The sequence below is a fragment of the Rattus rattus genome, chromosome 3 (genome assembly GCF_011064425.1).
Source record: "Rattus rattus isolate New Zealand chromosome 3, Rrattus_CSIRO_v1, whole genome shotgun sequence".
Taxonomy (NCBI): Eukaryota; Metazoa; Chordata; class Mammalia; order Rodentia; family Muridae; genus Rattus; species Rattus rattus.
This window is the reverse complement of record NC_046156.1, coordinates 162,736,202-162,757,008: the sequence shown is the minus strand read 5'-3', so window position 1 is coordinate 162,757,008 and position 20,807 is coordinate 162,736,202. Positions and strand designations below refer to the sequence as shown.

At 38.6% G+C, this 20,807-nt stretch overlaps 1 protein-coding gene and 1 pseudogene across 4 annotated transcripts in view; one reads left to right on the top strand and one right to left on the bottom strand.

The window, feature by feature from the left end:
- Cdh10 (cadherin 10) overlaps positions 1 to 20,807 on the top strand; it is a 198,682-nt gene that overhangs the window by 44,778 nt on the left and 133,097 nt on the right. The gene's annotated exons all lie outside the window — the stretch shown is intronic.
- LOC116897108 lies at positions 5,023 to 5,582 on the bottom strand (annotated as a pseudogene).

Genomic DNA, 20,807 nt, shown 5'->3' with positions numbered 1-20,807 from the left:
TCAGGAGGGATCTACATCTGGTTCATGTCAGCCTGCACTTCTTTGCTTCATCCATCTTATCTAGTTTGGTGGCTGTATATGTATGGGCCACATGTGGGGCAGGCTCTGAATAGGCGTTCCTTCAGTCTCTATTCTAAACTTTGCCTCCCTATTCCCTCCCAAGGGTATTCTTGTTCCCCTTTTAAAGAAGGAGTAAAGCATTCTCATTTTGACCATCCGTCTTGAGTTCCATGGTTCTGTGCATCTAGGGTAATTTAAGCATTTGGGCTAATAGCCACTTATCAATGAGTGCACACCATGTGTGTTTTTCTGTGATTGGGTTACCTCACTCAGGATGATAAATCTGAATTTTTATTGGCAGTGTTTGCCTGATGAGGAATGAGGACTACACTTATTTGTGGAATTATGGATAAGTATTTCGAATGTGGTTGGAGACTATCCTGGTTTAGTAAAGTAGTACTTGTAGGTTTTCCTTCAAGATCCATGAGTTCAGTATCCCTGAGGAGTTGGTTAGTTTCCTAGTACCAGACATGATTTCCCATTTCTGAACGGTTCTTAATTCCAAATAAAGGGCTGCTTCTTACCTCCAAGAATATAGGGTTATCATGCCATGCTTCTCAATATTATGGTATATAGACATCAAAACTGGGTTTCATTATCTGTTTCTTACCTCCCCTGGATGAGTGCTTATCACCTTCTGGTAACATGAAAGCTGGTCTTCAGGTCATTTCCAGATCAGAGTCACTGGATCCTGTGTCTGAAGTGCATGGTATTTTCACAAAACAAAACAAAAAAGCCTTTCCTTTTAACTCTTGGTGGCAACTAAAGGGCAAATCAGTATGTTTAATGTTTTGGGGAATCTTTTGGACAACTCTTAGAAACAACTTGAAAGAGAGCTTCACATGCCTGATGTTGGGATATTTCTTAGATCAGTGTTTGGAATCTGTTGTTTGTGGACCCTTTGGGAATTGAACAACCCTTACACAGGGGTCACCTAGGACCATCACCATATTAGTTTGCTATCACTTATACTTTAAATATTAAATTATTTAAACTATGTCAGGTAAGTTAAAAATTTCTTGGTTCTTTTCTAAAAGTCATATTATTGATTAAATCAGTATAATGATTCATGAGGAATTTTGGCTACTAGTGAAAGTTTGCAAATGCTGGTATCAACCATAGTCATGAGATATTTTCCTATTTATCCTTACTTTTAGAAGTAATAAGGTAAATTTATCAATTGCAGTGTTTTGCAAGGTTTCTATTAATATACAGTGTAAGGATAGATCCTTTCTTGAGAGTTTTGCAAACCCAGGCAATGATTAGAGAGGAATTTTGACTAGTTTTAATCAAAGGTGTGTATATTGCAGGTGTTTAACAACACTATCCCTGACCCATCTGTCGGTCCATAATGCACACCAATGGGCATAGTCATTAAAGTATATCCCCAGTTCTCTGATGTTATTGGGCCATACTCTTGTGAGAGTTTATTCACAAAATGTTGTTTGGAGGTTTGGGTATTTCTAGAAAAAGATAATTCTTCCTATTCTCAGGTTATTTTTTTAATTTTTGTTTTTAAAACTTCGTGCTTATGTATGGATGTATGTGTAGGGGGGTAGTGCACGTGCCACAGGCTGCCATGAGATAAGATGACAAGTTACATGGGTTGCTTTTTTTGTTGCCATTTGTGGGTCTAGGGATTAAACCAAGGCATAGAGATAGAAACAGAATATTGGACATGGTAGTAGGTGTCTTACTATGTGTCCTTTATTTTTGTACTCTGAAATACACATTTAACTCAATAAATGATTTCTTCAGGAAAATGCTATACAACATGGTATTAGTCTGGGCACAGACAGCGGACAGTTTCCCAAGGGCAAGTTCTGCTGTAATGTTCTACCATACAGTGTATTGGTTAGTTTATCCCTTGTGATACATGATCACTACACACAGCTTCTGTATTAAACAATGAGTAATCGTTCCCAAACTTGTTTATTAAATCTTTAAAGGGTTGCTACCCCATCCTAAGTATTAGCACTGCACCTTTTTTTTTTTTAAATAGGGATGAAGGATGTGATCAAAATCACCTCAGGCTATTCTTTTATGTTTACAGTAAGTGAAGAGCTGTCTTCTTACACCCACCTTCTTTGGCTCTATGAAGATTATAATAGCAAGCCTAACAATACAGAGAAGACTATAATGAAAACACCATCCAAAACATCCACCCAGGGTAGAAAGAGAAACACAGAAAATGATTTTAGTGTATTTGCTAAGAATCCTTTAAACATGAATCATTCTGCTGTAATGTTGCATGGTCCCAACAATGCTATTTGTATTTGCTTACTGCTATATTAGAAACATAGAATACAAGTGCACTGATGTTTCTGAGTTATATTATCTCCATTTACTGTAGCTATTGTCACACAAACATTAGGATGTTGCCATCTAGCTCTGATTCCAAAGCCACTCTGTAGACGGTCTTAAATGTTGATTTGTACTTTATTTTCAGTTTTAAGAATTAAGTATCTTTCATAAAAGGGGGAAGAAAATAGTTTGAGATGTTTTTCTATTCATGGGTGCTAAAATATGGAAAATTAACACAGTATGATGTTCTTAAGTAGCAAAATACGGTCATAACAGAGATATTTCAAACCTCTGTAAATATCCTTTGTTTAGGTATTTTATTCCAATTGGCATCACGATGTCATTAGCATAATTTAAAGAAGTTATATTTATTGATGACCACTAGAGATTTTATCTGTAACGTACATGTGATTGTTATCATCTCACATTCCTTATAGAACATATTACTTATTATAATATTAAATATAATTTGGTAATTATAGCAGTTGCTATTCACTAATATTTAACAGTATCTCAAAATTGATCTGCTCAGAAACATAGACTACTTCAATTTCTATGAGGAAGGTACCTGTGCACAGGTCATTATTGGCCTATGGCCACAATCAGATCTTGACTATAAACTGCTACACTTCATAAGTTTGCTCACCCAATCCTGTAAGCCAAGAATGCAATCAAGATTGGTTTTTAGCTAGAGAAAAATGGTAATTGTAATCATGGCAATACTAATCTGCACCCATGCAGAATAAAGATGATAAGCACCAGGCCAATCCACAGTAGCTCAGACGTAAATTCATAAGGAACATACACCAAAGCCAAAGGCCATTGAATACTTTCTGGAAAGCTGATATTTAATTTAATTTATTTTATTATTTACTAGGAAATAAACATTTTATTTCATTTTTTACATGTGGTTGACAAAGTACTTTATAAGCCAGCAAAAATGTAATCATGAAACTATTTTATACATCGAATATATACAATATAAAAAGTTTTAAAAAGGGGTTGTTTATTTTTGAGTGAGTGTTAAGAAAAATCTGCAGTGTTGCTTGAATGCTCTCTATAAGAGTTTGAATTCTCTAGAGTTAAACTTGCATTATGGAAAAGTTTTCCTTTTTTCCTCCTTCCTTCCCTTCTCTTCTTTTCCTTCCCTTCCTTCCTTCCTTCCTTCCTTCCTTCCCTTCCTTCCCTTCCCTTCCCTTCCTTCCTTCTCTCTCTCTCTCTCTCTCTCTCTCTCTCTCTCTCTCTCTCTCTCTCTCTCTCTTTCTTAAGATTTACTTATTTTATTATTTGGGTACACTGTATCTTCAGACTTACAAGAAAGAAGAGGGCATTAGATCCCATTATAGATGGTTGTGAGCCACCATGTGGTTCCTGGGAATTGAACTCAGGACGTCTGGAAAAAGTCAGTGCTCTTAACCGCTGTGCCATCTCTCCAGCCCTGGAAAAGTTCTTTTGAAGATACTGAAAAACATAATAACAAAATACAGATTGCTCCCTTGTTTTCCACCCTTTAGTATTATGTTCATTTTAGTTATCGTAGGCTTTTCTTGGACTTCATAGAGAATCGAAAACTGTTTACAACCAAGCTCACAAATTGATGACCTGGACTTTGTCTTACAGCATTTGCAAATCTTTTAATTGCAATGCTGTTGCCTGCTACCATAATTCATGTAGGGATTATATATACATACACATATATTCCTCCAGTTAAAAAAAGACATACGTACTTGTCACATTTCTATATTGTAGCACTTCCCCATGACCGAATCCTGAATCCTGCCAATCCTATACAGTTGATATACAGATGACAGGCTATGCAGATATCTGTCCCCTGCAGCTCCTTTACTCAGCATCCTTATGTTGCTCTCTCTCAACTTGTTAGAAGGATTTGGAGACGTGGTGGGGTCAGGGATTTCAATGATGAAGAACCAAGTTTGACTTTACTCCCCTGAGCCAGCTTTAAAGAACAGCTGGAGTTTTGAGTTCTAAGACAACATTCTGGACTTTGAATCATGTTTTCATTCCCCTGATAAGAGAAAATTTTTATTACAAAATGGAAAAAGTGTCACTCATATAATTTGAATGAAAACCTGTTTGTTGTTGTTTTGTTTGTTTTGTTTTGATGCAGGGTTTTATTTGGCCTAGACAGGCCTCAAACTCAAGATCTACCTTCCTCACCTTTCTAAGCACTGGGGTCTCAGAAATGGAACACAACTTGCTAAAAATATTGTGTTATAATTTGTATAATTTGGAATGAGACTCTGGAGACCTGGGTCGTCTTCTTGCTCGCTCTTTCTGAGACAGGGTCAAGCTAGCCTCCCCCCACCCCACCCCCGAACCTCTGCTTTCGCTGAAGTGATTACAGCGACACACAACCATGTCTATGTCAAGTTATGGATTCTTCTGGCTTAACACTCTTTGCATCAACAGGATTGCTTAAAAAAGTAACCTGTCTCTTATCAAACAGGAATCATACTGCTGTAGTTAGTAGCTTTTCAGGAGATTTAAGCTCTGTGGGAATTGGAAGTGCTAGTAACTCAGTGTGAGTGTTCAAATGGGTTTGTTGTTCAGGCGCTTTTGTAGCCTAACTGGACAGACGTCTCAGGTCTAAGCTGTGTGAGGGTAGTGGCTGTTATTATTCTACCCCATCCTGGTATGTTACAGAGCAGAAGTCAGCATTGACCTCACCACACTAATCAGTTCACGGAACTCTGTGTTCTGAAAGTTACCATGGTCAATGAATTTGTACAGTTTGGCGTCCAGCCTATCTGCCACTTCTTGTTTTTTCCATGGAAGGAAGGGGTCATCAGTAGAGCCCAGCTGTATAATGTGAGGGCAGTTGGTCTTGATCTTCTCCCACTGCCAGGGGTGGCTGAAGTACCCACTTGTATGCTCATTTTCATCTCCCAAGTCTGATGTGTATGCAGACACCAATACAAGAGCATATACCTGATGTGTTTCTGCATACCTCATGGCTGCAAGGGCCCTGGACCTGTGGCCTATGATGATGGTCTTCTCATCACAGTGCAGCTCTCTCTCCATGAAGAGCAGCCAAATGCACTCTCGAGCAGTAACTGAGTCAGGTATGTTTTTAGCCAAACTGGAAACCAGGAATCTGCTCCAGACCCTTTCTCACCCAGCCATACCAGCTGTGGGTGGCCACATCCCCGCCCGCCACCATTCCTGGGAACAATCTCTGCCTTGCTAGGGGACTCCATGAATGCAGACGTGGGAGACCTCTGCCCAGCTTCAACCAGAAGTTCTCAGACCAAGTCTACCTGATATTTAATTTAAAGACAACTTTAAGGGCTTGGGAGCCAGTAGAGTTGTTAAGCACTCTTGCTGATCTCAGCACCTATCTTCCATTCTAAGCATTTGTCAAGAGGCTCATAGTCCTTTGCAAATTCCACATCCAGGATATTTAACACCCCTGGCTTCTAAGAGCATTATGTATATATTTGCACATACCCATCTGCACCCACAGGCGTGTGCACACACACACACACACACACACACACAAATAAATAAACACAAACACATAAATATACCTAAACATAATGAAAATATATTAAATTATTCTTCTTTAAAATTCTACGTTGAAGTGCAGGAGATAAGTATTCCTCATTTGTTTTTCTGGTGTTGCTGTTTCATTCTCCTTTGTATGTGTGTCCTTGGCATTTTAAGTTATGGATTCTCTATTGTTGGAGGACAGAATAATAAAGAAGAAAGAATGCACCTTAAATCCCAGTGTAGGTACTTACGAGCTATGTTATATTAACCACATTACTTAATCCCTGAGTGTTCTCAGATTTATTGGTTAATGGATATTTTAACTTAATACTACCAAGTATTGGGCTTTCTTTAAGGGAAAATAGTAAAATATATCACTTTCCTGGAGTTTACTGGGCCCACTACTATCTATCTAAAGAATATATGTTCTACAATAGGACTAAAAAGCCATTGTCTAGTCCCAGTTCTCCGATTATCCTAGATGAGAAAGTTGTTCAGTGATGTATAAAAATTTGTGTTCCACGATGTAGGAGGTGCTCGCTCCTTGGCTATTTTTATATTTTTGAAATAATGTGTTCTAAAAATCACGGAGCCTTGTACTGTTGACCATTAGTGACAGCCGACCAATATCTACAGTTCTCAAAACACCACAGCTAAAGGAGCCATCCATCTTCTTTGTCCCACAGTAGACCCTGTAACTGCCCTCCCTTCTCTTCAGCTTTCACATGTCCACGTAATTTTCTTTGCCTCTCAAGTGCTGCTAAGTGCCGACACTTAAGATCTTTTGACAGCTTTGACTGAGGAAAATAAAACCTAGCATGGGAACATTGCCAGGAAATATTTATTGATGTTATTAAGAAGATTTCATGAGAAGTAAATCAATGTATAATCGCCATATTCAGGGATCATAATTCCATTTTGTAGAGCTGTTTAACTTTGTCATTCAGAGAAAAGCTAATGTTTTATTCATGTGTTTTTTCTGAAATAGAGGCCAAACATTCATATTTATAATATGGAAAATGCTTTACATTAATATTTAAATATCTATCTCTAAATTTAATCAAACACAATTAGTATAATGGAAGCAAAAATATATGAGCCTAGTCAATACTGTCTTAAATGGACTTACAAACTACTGTTTATTGGAATTAAGGCTTTAAAGTTCCATTTGTATTTAAAAGGCTATTTAATATTATACTCTTCATAATATATAGTCTAATTCATTTATCTTTAGTAATCCTAGCATTTTTCCACAATTATATATGTGGGAATCTATTTCATAGTATTTTATAAACTAATTCAGCCTTTGTGAAAGGTCCCTGTCTTGTTGACTGATATGTAATAAATGCTTTTGTGTGACAGTTTATATTTCAGAACTGTCTCAGTATAAAATTAAGTCTTTAAACAAGGATCAATTAGTGAAGTCTTCTGTCTGTAGAAAGTAACAACATGACGCATTTCGATACTTGCGGCCTCTTTAGTATATGCTGCTGAGTGGAGTTTCAGGGTCCCTTTCCTGCTTTATTTTTTTTATTTTTTTCCAATATCCTTCCTTAAATGTTGTAGCCTGAATTCTGGCTATCTTAGGAGAACTATATGGACAGTGTACACACTGTGGCCAGTAATTCTAAGGAGGATCTGTCGGTGAAGGCAAAGTCAAGTGGGAGGAGGAATAGGAGAGCACCAGCTAGTTGGAAAAAGACATGATAAGGCTTGAAAGTCATGGGAGAGTTCATAGGGAAATCAAAACACAGGTAGAGAATTGACATCCCTTTGTAATGGCAGTGATGGTCCCTTGAGCGTCTGCTGTTTCCTACTGTAGAGTAACTAATTCCTATGTATGTGTGCACTACGTTCAGGAGCGGTCATTTTACATGTTGTATGTGAATTGTGTTGGGCTGTGATATCACATGATTGCTTTAACTAGGCTTGCTTTGCTTCTGTGCTCTGTACTCTTTGCCTTCTTTTCGTGTTTCTGTCAGTTCTGTCGCTGCTGAACTTATTCATCACATTCTGGACTGTACATGGCTCCCAAGGCTGCCTTCCCACCTAATCACTATCAGTTGTTTCTTATCTAACACACACTCAAGTGTTCGAACTCTTAGTTGCATAGCCATCAGCCAGGTCTCAGAGATGTTGACTAAAAAATAGATGAGGTAAGGAGAGCCATGTTGTAGTAGTCTGACTCTCTTGGATCTTCTGTGTTCTTTTCTCTTTCTTGAGAGTCAGTCCTGAATAGCGCTAATGGTTTTTCTTCACAGTGGAGAAGGGATGCTTCTTGGCTGACATTGTACATTTTGTTCATAGTGAAACATTGAGTAGTGGTAAGAATCAAAAGTTGCGAAGCACCAAATCTTTTATTCTTCAGACACACTGAATAAAGTCATTTGGAAATTGAAGACTACACTAACGCTCCTATATTCTGTCAACGCACTTGGAGTGTCAAGCCCAAAGCTTCCTGCCCAAAGCACAGTGTTAGGCTAGTAGAGGTGCATAATGTGCATTATGGCAATCAAGCGACAGACATTTAAAAAAAAAGTCTTCAAAACGTTGCTTACTGAAATTATTATTTGCTTTTCAAGTTTGCTCCATTCCAAGTGTACTGGATAATTTTGTGTCAACCTGATACAAACTAAATTATTAGAGAGGGGGAAGATTCAAATTAAGAATATGTCTCCAAAAGATCTTGCTCTAGGCAAGCTCATAGGGCATTTTTTAAATTAAGAATTCATGGAGAAGTCAAAGACCATTGTGGATGGGAAGGTCATTCATCAGAACAAGGTGGTGCTGGGTTCTATAGGAAAGCAGAAAAACACGCTGAGCAAGCCATGAGGACCAAGCCGCAGAGCAGCATCCCGCCACAGTCTCTTCATCAGATCCTGCTTCCAGGTTCCTGACTTGCTTAAGTTGCTAACCTCGATACTTTTGATGATGAATTGTTATATGGAAATGTTTCCTCCCCAAGTCATCACAGCAATAGGAACTCTAAGACATGAGAAATGCAATGATGGCTTAACTTATGAAAACTGGTTAATATTAACATATGAAAAGAGAAGGAAGGATACATATTAAGTAACCATGTAAGTAGATGTCACAAAAATGTATTTACTAAAAATTATTTTAAACGTTCTAAAAAACAGATATAAATCAATTATAACTCAGGAAAATCAACACTGCATGATTAAGACACAACCATCATGATCATAATTAGGGACAACAGAAAAATTTCTCCCCATGACCATGAACATGATGAGCATGCTTCCTTCCACTGCTCCTGTTGAAAAGTATTAGAAATTTCACAAAGAGTAATTAGAGAAGCAAGAAAAGGCACTCAGAATTGAAAAGAGGAAGTCAAATTACCATAAGATGTGTTTGTAAATAATATGATGCTATTATAGGAAATTCTAGAGATTTCATGAAAACTGAAGGAGCTGAGTAGTTTGCAACCCCATAGGAAGAACAACAATATCATCCAACGAGATGCCCCAGAGCTCTCAGGGACTAAACTACTAACCAAAGAGTACACATGGAGGGACCCATGGCTCCAGCTGCATATGTAGCAGAGGATGGCCTTGTAGGGCATCAATAGAAGGAAAGATCCTTGGTCCTGTGAAAGCTTAATGCCCCAATGTAGGGGAATGGAGGGTGGGGAGGCGAGATAGAGTGGGTTGGAGGGTGGGAGAATACCCTCATAGAATCAGGGAGAGGGATAATTGGATAGGGAGTTTCCAGAGGGAAAACCAGGAAAGGGTATAACATTTGAAATGTAAATAAATAAAAGATCCATTTAAAAAAAATTCAATACAGTAGTAGTTCAATGCAGTACCAACATGAAGAAATACTTTTTCTTCATACAAATAACAATATTGTTCAGAATTGGAAGAATTAATAACATGAAAATAATCATCATTATTTGAAGCGACACCCAGATTCAATGGCAGTTCCATTAAAACAGCACTGCTGTGAATTGAATGTATTGGTGCACACTTTCAATTTCAGCTTTGCATGGTGGAAAGTTGTAGAAAATACCTGCTCCAGCCTAGTCTGCTCTGTCAAATATGGCTATTAGTAAGAACCCTTTTCCAGCAACAAGAAGAAGAGACCATTGCAAGGCACACAATGTTCACATAAAACAAAAAGAGGGAAGAATGAACACATTAAAGAACTTATAAGTAAAACCTCAGCTCTATAGGAATCTCTAGGTAAATGGGCTAATGGCACACATTGAAGAAGGGATGTCTCCTCCACCAGAGCTACCCAAGGAAACCTGGAACCTACATCTTACAAAATGAAATTTGACCCCCATCTGTCACACTGTACAAGATCAACTCAAATAGATGAGAGAATTTGCTGTTACCTGTACTGCAGGCAAACATAGGTGTACTGGCTGGTTTTGTGTGTCAATTTGACACAGGCTGGAGTTATCACAAAGAAAGGAGCCTCTCTTGAGGAAATGCCTCCATGAGAATCCAGCTGTAAGGCATTTTCTCAATTAGTGATCAAGGGAGGGGAGGGCCCATTGTGTGTGGTGCCACCCCTGGGCTGGTAGTTCTGGGTTCTATAAGAAATCAAACTAAGCAAGCCACAGGAAGCAAGTCAGTAAGTAACATCCCTCCATGGTCTCTGCATCAGCTCCTGCTTCCTGACCTGCTTGAGTTGCAGTTCTGACTTCCTTTGGTGATGAATATCAATGTAGAAGTGTAAGCCGAATAAACCCTTTGATACACAAGTTGTTCCTTGGTCATGATGTTTGTGCAGGAATAGAAACCTTATCTAAGACAATAGGGAAGGAAGTACTTGGAGACATAGGTACAGTCAATGATTTTCTGAAATCTCTCAAATCAACTGTCAAATGACATTATGTCAAAATCAGAAGCTTTGTAAGAGTGGAAGCAATCAGCCAGCGAAGGGAGACCATAACAGAGAAAATATTTATCAGCTGTTTTTCTGACAGTAACCAAAATATATAAAGAACTGATGTGAAAAATGTAACAAAATCTGTTCCAACTAAAAGTGAGCAGACTATTTGAATAGACACTTCTGAAGAAAAACCTCAATAAATAGATTAAAACAAGCTATCTTTAACCATCAGTGAAATGTAAATGCACGCTAAAATGGAGACGCAATTTCATGCCACTCAGAGTGGTTTATTTTAATAAAAGAGAAAAAGGAACACTCAGAAAAAAGACCCATTATATCAATGATACTAAAAATATTCCTTAATATGGAAATATGGATATACTATGGAAATTCTTTGCCTAAGTGAAAAATACATAAACCATATGACCTAGTTATCCCTCTAAGGTTATACATTTCAGGGCAGTAAATTTGGTCTATAACTGAAATAGCTGCTTACCCTGTTGGTTACTAGAGTATTCACAATTTCTAATACAGGAGGTGTCACTAGGTACCTGATATACTGGTGAAATAATAAAGAGAATATGAATATATGCACAATTGATATTTTTTCATTCATAACTAGAAACGAAACCCTACCTTCTATAAGAAATAGAAGGACTGACAGGTTATCATGCCTAGTGAAATTGGCAAGAAATGAAATGAAACACCCTATGTTCCTTCTCTTAGTGTGACCCAAGACTGAGAACAGGTAGGGGTGTGGGGAGAGAACTCCATTGACAAAGTTCTCAAAACACGAGTATGAGGGTTGAAGACCTGAAAATGATACGGAGTCCTCACACAGGATGTCAGGTAACCTTGTAATTGTCAAACCTGAGAATTAGCCAGGAGAAAATACCAAATCCATGATTGTCTATTAAAGCAAACTCTATTTTGAGGTGCATTTGGACTGGCCTCCCTGTGATGTAGTCCTAAGTCAGAATTTGAGAGAGTATCCCCTGCTTTTTTTTTTAATTAGATATTTTTAATTACATTTCTTTTTTCTTTTTTAAAAATATTTTTATTGGATTTTTTATGTATTTACCTTTCAAATGTTATCCACTTTCACCACTTTCTCCTTCCCCCTCCACCCTCTCCCTCCTTCTATGAAGATGCTCCCACTCCCACCCACCCACTCCCACCTCAGCACCTTGGTTTCCCCTACACTGAGGAAACAAGTCTTCACAGGACAAGGGCTTCTGTAGCTATTGATGCTGGACAATACCATCCTTTGATACATATGTGGCTGGAGTCATGGGTTTCTACATGTGTGTTCATTGGTTGGTGGTTTAGTCCCTGAGAGTTCTGGGAGCTCTGATTGATTGAAAGTGTTATTATTTCTATAGGGTTTCAAACCCCTTCACCTCCTACAGTCCTTTCTCTAACTTCTCCACTGGGTTCTTTGTGTTCAGTCCAAGGGTTAACTGCAAGCATCCTTATCTGTATTAGTAAGGCTCTGGCAGAGCCTCACAGGAGACATCCACATCAGGCACTTATCAGCAAGCACTTGTTGGCATCAGCAATAGTGACTGGGTTTGGTGGCAGTATATGGGATGGATCCCCAGGTAGGGCAGTCTCTGGATGACATTTTCTTCAGTCCCTGCTTCACTCTGTCCCTGAATTTTCTCCCATGGGTATTTTGTTCTCCCTTCCAAGAAGGATTGAAGCATGCACATTTTGGTCTTCCTTCTTGGGATTCATCTGATCTGTGAATTTTTTCCTAAGTATTCCAAGGTTTTGGACCAATATCCACTTTTCAATGAGTACATGCCATGTGTGTTCTTTTGTGACTGGGTTACCTCACTCAGGATGTTATTTTCTAGTTCCACCCATTTGCCTAAGAATCTTATAAAGTCATTGTTTTTAATAGCTGAGCAGTATTCCATTGTTTAAATGTACCACATTTTCTGTACCTATTCCTCTGTGGAAAGATATCTGAATTCTTTCCAGCTTCTGGCTATTATAAATAAGGCTGTTTGAACATAGTAGAGCATGTGTCTTTGTTTTGTGTTGGGGCAGCTTTTGGATGCATGCCCAGGAGTGGTATATCTGGGTCCTCAGGGAGTACTGTGTCCAAATTTCAGAGGAACGTGCAGACTGATTTCCAGAGTGGTTGTACCAGCTTGCAATCCCACCAACAATGGAGGAGTGTTCCACTTTCTCCACATCCTCACCTGCATCTGCTGCCACCTTAGTTTTTAATCTTAGCCATTCTGACTGGTGTGAGGTGGAATCTCAGAGTGGTTTTGATTTGCATTACCCTGATGACCAAGGATGTTGAACATTTCTTTTTTGTTTTTATTTTTATTGGATACTTTAATTTACATTTCAAATGTTACTTCCTTTCCTGGTTTTCTATCCACAAACCCTGGATCCTATCCCCTCTCTCCCTTCTTCTGTTAGGGTGTTCTTCCTCCCCAACCATTCACCCCTTCTGGCCTCCCTGCCCTGACATTCTCCTACACTAGAGGGTCCAGCCTTGGCAGGACCAAGGACTTATCCTCCCATTGGTGCCCAACAAGGCAATAGTCTGCTACATATGCAGCTGGAGTATTGGGTCTGTCCATGTGTATACTCTTTGGGTAGTGGTTTAGTCCCTGGGAGCTCTGGTTGGTTGGTATTGTTGTTCTTACAGGGTTGCAAGCCCCTTCAGCTCCTTGAATCCGTTTTCTAATTCCTCCAATGGGGACCCTGTTCTCAATTCAATGGGTTATTGCTAACATTTGCCTCTGTATTTGTTACGCTGTGGCTGAGGCTCTCAGGAGACAGCTATATCAGGCTCTGGTCAGCATGCACTTCTTTGTTTCATCAATATTGTGTATATATATATATATATATATATATATATATATATATATATGCTGGATTCCCAGGTGGGACAGGGACAGGCTCTGGATGATCATTTCTTCAGTCTCTGCTCCAAAACTGTCTTCATATCTCCTCCTATGAATATCTTTCTTCCCCCTTTTAAGAAGGACCGATCCATCCACGCTTTGGTTGTCCTTCTTGAACTTCATGTGGTTTGTGGATTGTATCTTTGGTAATTCAAGCTTTTGGGTTAACATCCATTCTATTTACATTTCAAATGTTATCTCCTTTCCCAGTTTCCTGTCCATAAACCCCCTATTCCATCTCCCTCCCCTTCTTCTATGAGGGTGTTCTCCTACCCATCTACCTACCCCTTCCCACCTTTCCACCTTGACATTCTCTTACACTGGGGGGGGGTGGTTTCCTCCCATTGGTGCCCAACAAGGCAATCCTCTCCTATATATGCAGCTGGAGCCAGGAGTCTGTCCATGTGTACCGTTTGAATGGTGACTTAATACCTGAGAGCTTGAGTTGATTGATATTTTTGTTCATATGGGTTGCAAACGCTTTCAGCTCCTTCAATTCTTTCTCTGAAGGAGAGTTAAGGTATTCAGAAGCTGTTATACATTGGTAGAAACATACAATAAACGGGAAGGAACAGGGGTAAAGATATACATCACTTGAATGTTGTCCAACATAGTTTAAATCAGACCTAATAAGGAGAAACTTCTTAATTACAATTAGAAACCTTACTTGCAAAGGTCTTAATAACAGACAAAGAGGAACATATTCTTTTTTTTTTTGAAAAAAATGCATGTTTTATTTATTTACATTCAAATGTTATCCCATTTCCCAGTTCCCCTCTGCAAACCCCTTGTTGTATCTCCTTACCCTGCTCCTATGAGGTGCTTCCCCCACCCACCACCCATACTCATCTCACTTCCCTACCTTTCGTCTACACTGGAGCATTGGTACTTCACAGGACCAAGGGCCTCCCCTCCCATTGATGCCAGATAAGTCCCCTTCAGCTCCTCAGTCCTTCCCCTAACTCTTCCACGGGAGTCCCTGTGATCAGTCCAATGGTTGTCGTCAAGCATCTGCATCTGTATTGGACAGGATCTGGCATAGCCTCTCAAGAGACAGCTGTGTCAGGCTCCTGTCTGCAAGCATTTCATGGCATCAGCAATATTGTCTAGATTTGTTGTCTGCATGTGGGTTGGATCCCCGGGTCGGCAGTATCTGGATGGCCTTTCCTTCGGTCTCTGCTCTGTTCTTTGTCCCTGTATTTCCTTTAGACAGGAGTAATTTGGGGTTAAAATTTTAGAGATGGTTAGGTAGCCCCATCCCTTAACCAGGGAGCCATGCCAATCCTCTGGATACAGTCTTGATAGGTTCTCCCTCCCCTTTGTGGGGTATTTGAGATAATGTCGTCCCCTTGGGGTCCTGGGAGTCTCTTGCTCTCCTGGCATCTGGAACTTTCTGGTTGCTACCCCCAGTTCCTGTACTCCCATTGCTACACACCTCTCTTCAATTCCCTGACCCTCCATACATCTCTATCTCCTCCCATACCCGATTATTTCTCTCTTTTCCCCCTTCCACTCCTCTCTGCCTCCTAATCCTCTCCCACTGTATACTTCCCTTGATTTTTTTTGTTCCCCACTCTAAGTAGGATTAAAGCATCCAGTCTTTGGTCTTCCAAAGACCTTTGTATGGTCAGTGAGTTGTATCTTGGGTATTCTGAGCACTTTCCTGTATATCCACTTATCACTTAGTATATACCATGTGTGTTTTTGTGACTAAGTAGCCTCACTCAGGATGATATTTTCTAGATCCATCTATTTGTCTGTGAATTTTGTGAAATCATTGTTTCTCACAGATGAGTAGTATTCCATTGTGTAAATGTACCCCATTTTCTGTAGCCGTTCTTCTGTTCAGGGACATCTGGGTTCTTTCTAGTCTCTCTCTATTATAAACATGACTGCTATGAACATAGTGGAGCCTGTTTCCTTGTTATATTTTAGAGCATCTTTTGGGCATATGCTCAGGAGTAGTATAACTGTGTCCTCAGGTAGTACTATGTCCAATTTTCTGAGGAACCTCCAGACTGATTTCCAGAGTTATTGTACCAGCTTGCAATCCTACCAACAATGGAGGAGTGTTCCTCTTTCTTTACATCCTTACCAGCATCTTCTGCCACCTGTGTTTTTTATGTTAGCCATTGGGACCTGTGTGAGGTAGAATCCCAGGGTTGTTTCGAACAGTGTTTTTTCTTTATAAAAGCTTTACAATTGTATGAGGTCCCATTTGTCAATTCTTGATCTTGTTCAGGAAATTTCCCCATGTACCCATGTGTTTGAGGTTTTTCCCACTTTCTCTTCTGTTAGATTCTGTGTATTTGTTTTTATGTGGAGGTCCTTGATCCACTTGGACTTGAGCTTTCTTTTACATGCTGACCACCAGTTGAACCAGCACCATTTATCAAAATGCTGTCTTTTTTTTTTACACTGGATGGTTTTAGCTCCTTTGTCAAAGATCAAGTGACCACAGGTGTGTGGGTATGTTTCTCGGTCTTCAATTCTATTCCATTGATCTACTTATCTATCTCTGTACCAATACTATGCAGTTTTTATCACTATTGCTCTTTAGTACAGCTTGACATCAGGGAAGGTAATTTTCCCAATATTCTTTTGTTCTTAACTCTCTTAATTGCAAATAGAACCCTCAACCTGCATGGTACATTGTGTCCATTTGGTCTCACAGTAATCTTAATAGTGTGTAAAAAGAGATTCATCTGGCTCTTTGGCCTGCCTATCATCACTGCTGAGTCCTAGGTCGTAGTAGAGAGAGCGCCTAAGAAATAACATCTGAGGTTGCACTTCAGTCTCCACATGCAAATACACTTAAGAGGTCATTCCCACATTAACATGCATACCATCAAATGCACACCCAGCCACAACTGCACTGTATACACAAATAAGGAAATAAAAATCAGGTAGAATTTTAAAGGAGAATCATGACTGCTTTTATCATGCAAGGTCTTAGTAGTGTTTGTCATGAAGGTCTGTGAAGACAAAAGCCAGCAGAATGAACTCACAAAATATTTTTTTTGATGGCAAAGTATTTCACAATGAATCTCACTAGTATATAAAATTTATATATGCAATATTTGTGAAGAATAATAAATTAGGAATTTAATGTTCCTTTTTTCAATTTGCATTACTAATACATCTTTTTTCTATGTTGATTTTTAAGCCTATTTACAATTGTACAGCTTTGCCATTATTTCTTCATTTTACAGCACAATAAAAGTTTCATATAAAATACTAAATGGTTATTGAATGAATTAATTAGATGTTGACTTGATAGTTTTCTTTTCAGCATGTTATCCCATTGTTTGAGACAATAAAATTTAATTTTATATTATTTTATATACTATTTTAAGCTTTTTTTTTTTTTTTTTCGGAGCTGGGACCAACCCAGGCCTTATGGGTTGCTAGGGCAAGCGCTCACCACTGAGCCAAATCCCCAACCCCAATATATACTATTTTATAGTTGGATTTTCTGTTTGTTTTACAGGGCTTTGGTTTATACAGTTGGTTGCTAGGCAATCTCAATACTTAACTTACAAACCCTGCTCCATTAGTAGAAGATTCTTTTTACTTGGTGTGTGTGTGTGTGTGTGTGTGTGTGTGTGTGTGTGTGTGTGTTTGTGCGTGTGTGTGTGTGTGTGTATGTTTGTCTGTGTGTGTGTGTTTGTGTGTGTATGTGTGTGTGCATGTGTGTGTGTTTGTGTGTGTGTGTGCACATGCCCATGTTTGTGTCTGTGCTTAGGAAGGTGAACATACCTTGTGAACATGTGCAGATGTTTGTGCACATATACAGGGACCAGAGGCCAGTCTTTTGTAGCTGTCCTCAGAAATGCCCTAATTTTTATCTCAGTCTGTGCATGTTTTGTGGGTTCACAGGTTCACACACCCAATTGTGCACATCCATGTAAAGATCAGACAATCAACCTTCAGTATTGTTCTTCAGAAGCTGTTGACATCATTTTTTTTTGGCAGAATCTCACAAGATTGGGCAAGACTCGCTGGTCAGCACACCCCATGGATACTTTTGTTCTCAGCTTGCCTGCCACGGAATTACAAATCTGCTATAATAACTTAGATTCATGAGTTTCCAAAGCAGACTCTTATCCAGTGGTTCACAGTCCCTTTGCGGTCCCATATCATATAAACTGCATATCAGATATGTATTTACATTATGATTCATAATAGTAACATACATGTAGTTATGAAGCTTTAAGGGAATAATTTTATGGTTGATGCTCATCACAACATGAAAACCTGTGCAAAGGGTCACAGCATTAGGAAGATTGTGAATACTGCCTCAACCGTCTGTGCAGTCAACCTGCATCCCTTTCATTCCAATTGAATAAAAGTTTCATAAATGTATTAGTAGTCTGTAGTTTCCCTTGAGTGTGTGTCTAAATTTTATGAATATTTTACTGTTTTTTCTTGATGGAATTTCTTTGTAAAAGGAGTTTCTGTTTCAAACATTGAGGATTCAAAAAAAAAGTACATGTTTATAGTATCAACAGAAAAATAGAAGTTGTATCCCAAATGTGAAATTATATTTGTAATCATGCTGAGTTAAAACATGTTCATCAAATAATCCTTAATGAGCTCATCAATTTAGTAGGGAAAATAAGGATTAGTACAGCAATTATAAAACCATATACTTTTAAACTTATGAATAAAATTTCACATACAAGATCTTAAATAATTAATCCTAGTTTCTTAAGGAATAGACAATTCAATTTCCTTGGATAAATGTGTAGTTAATTTTGCCTTTTCCGTTGCAATTTCACAAGGCACTGTGGAGTGGACTTCCATAGCAATAACTTGTGAACTATTCTATAAGGAATTCTAAGTTATAACACACAGATTTCTTTAAGAGTTACAGAACTGTTAGAAAACTCAGCCAGCAAGTCACAAAATATTGCTGCTTATTAATTATTTATGCCATAAATTTTTATGTGAATGGAGAACAACAGAAGCTGGGTGTTAGCTTTCATAAGTTTCTTATCAATAATGCAGCCCCGTCAAGTTCATTTTCCTAGTTGACTATACCTAATGTGTATCTTTTCCTACTTGGGCTCTGTTCCATCAGATATTTGTGATTCTAAATCCCTTGGAGAATGACTCTCCCACCCTAATGTCTGTCTCCAAGGGAAAATGTAATCTCCTTCAGTCATCTAATTAGGAGTCAGAGTCTCTCCGCTGCCGGCACCGACATCCTCACAGGTCTGATGAGCCAGTGTGCTGACATCAGTGAACACTTTATTAAATTATACACTCCCATAAGCAGGCATGAGCTTTCACAGCCCTCATATTGTATGCACTATTGCACTCACCCTCTGTTTGCTGAAGCCGAAGGTGTCCAGGCCAAACTGAAAACACCAAGTTCTGATGAGGTTATGGAGATACAGTACCTGCTGTTGCTTTGTTCTTGTTGTCGGTGGTGGTGGTTGTGGTAGTAGTGGTGTGTGTGTGTGTGTGTGTGTGTGTGTGTGTATGTGTGTGTGTGTATCAGTCAGATAAAGCATGCTGTCCTGGGTGTTAAGTGTCTGCTGTTGCTTTGACAAGACATGAATAACTAGAATCAAAAAACCATTGAAAACAAGACTGAGAAAAGCATTGTGTTCAATGCAATGACTATTTGTTGTGGTGATGGTGATGGTGGGGAGCTTTAATGTCCCAGAGAAAGAAGTAATCAATTGAAATAAACCTATAAAACATCAGCTTCAATAGAAATCTCATTAAAATGTAGTAATTTTAAATTTTATATAATTTATAAAATTACACATTCCTTCAGGTTTCTAATGACTTTTCTGCAAAATGAAAAGAAAAAAAAAAATAGAGCGGAGACATTGTTGTCCAAGAGAGAGGATTGGGCAATGGGTAGATCTGGGTGCAGGCAGTGATGAATGAGTATGCTCAACACACAATGTATGAATTTGTGAAATTTACAAATACATAAGATAGTACTTTATAGGATTTAAATATGTTGTATTTGATATATGATATTCGAAGAAGGTAAATATGTTTAATAATTTGCATTTTGGAGGTGCTATTACATTGTAGCTTTGGTTTACGATTACCAGGTGATAGTGAGCATCATTTTATTTAGTATTTGAGACATTCAAATGGGGCTAAGCTAACGTACAGTAAAATGTGTTCTTTCTGTGTAAAGTTCTGAGTTTTTGCAAATCCCGCCTCTCATAACTATCGCAGCCAAGTCAGAATGCATTTTCATGTCTGTCGGAAGTTTTCTTCTGTTATTTTGGTGCGACTATAATCCTCAATGTGTCTCATATACCTACATCTTTGCTGCTTTTCAAATGTCGTATTAGGTGGAATCAGACATTTGGTTTGAGTTTTGCATGGTCTACTTTGCTGAACCCGAGGTATTGTGTAACAGTGGTCTTTGTCGCCCTTCCACTGTCAAAAGTTAATTACATCGCTTGGATTGTGAATGTGCCACACTTTGTTCATCCCTTTGAGACCTTTCTAGTTTATTTTTCCCTTGTTTTGGATGATAATGAATAAGCCAAAACTTCACTTCTATGTAGCTCTAGCTGAATAAATTTTAAACTAAAAAGTTCAGGATGAGACTATTATATCAAATTAATCAAATCAATTCATATGAAAATTTTTAAGAAATAGAAAATACATTTCTTGAAATGGCTGATATTTTATATCCTCACAGGCAGGATATACTTGTTTCAATTGTCTACTCTTTTATACTTCAGAAGATGCCTTTAAAGAATTGGATCTTTTAATTTTGTGACTTGGTATGTGTGTTAGTTTTAGTTTTCGTATGTGTCCACAAAGATGAGTGATTTTTGAGCAAGGCGCTTTTTCCATCTACCCGTGGTGTTTGTTGGAATTGCAGCAGTTATCTGTTGGAAACTTTCATTATTTGGTATTATGTGTGTACATGTATCTATGTGTGTATAAGAGCTGGCACATACATGCCGTTCATGCCTGTGAAGGCCAGGGAACAACTGTCAGGAGTGAGTTCCAACCCTCTGTCTTGTTGAGACAGGATCCATTGCTACAGCTGTGCTATGTATCGAGAGTCAGCAGACCCATGAACTTAAAAATAAACAATCCCACTGTCTCAGCCCTTCATCTGTGCAATTTTGGTATTAAAACTATGGAGTGCGC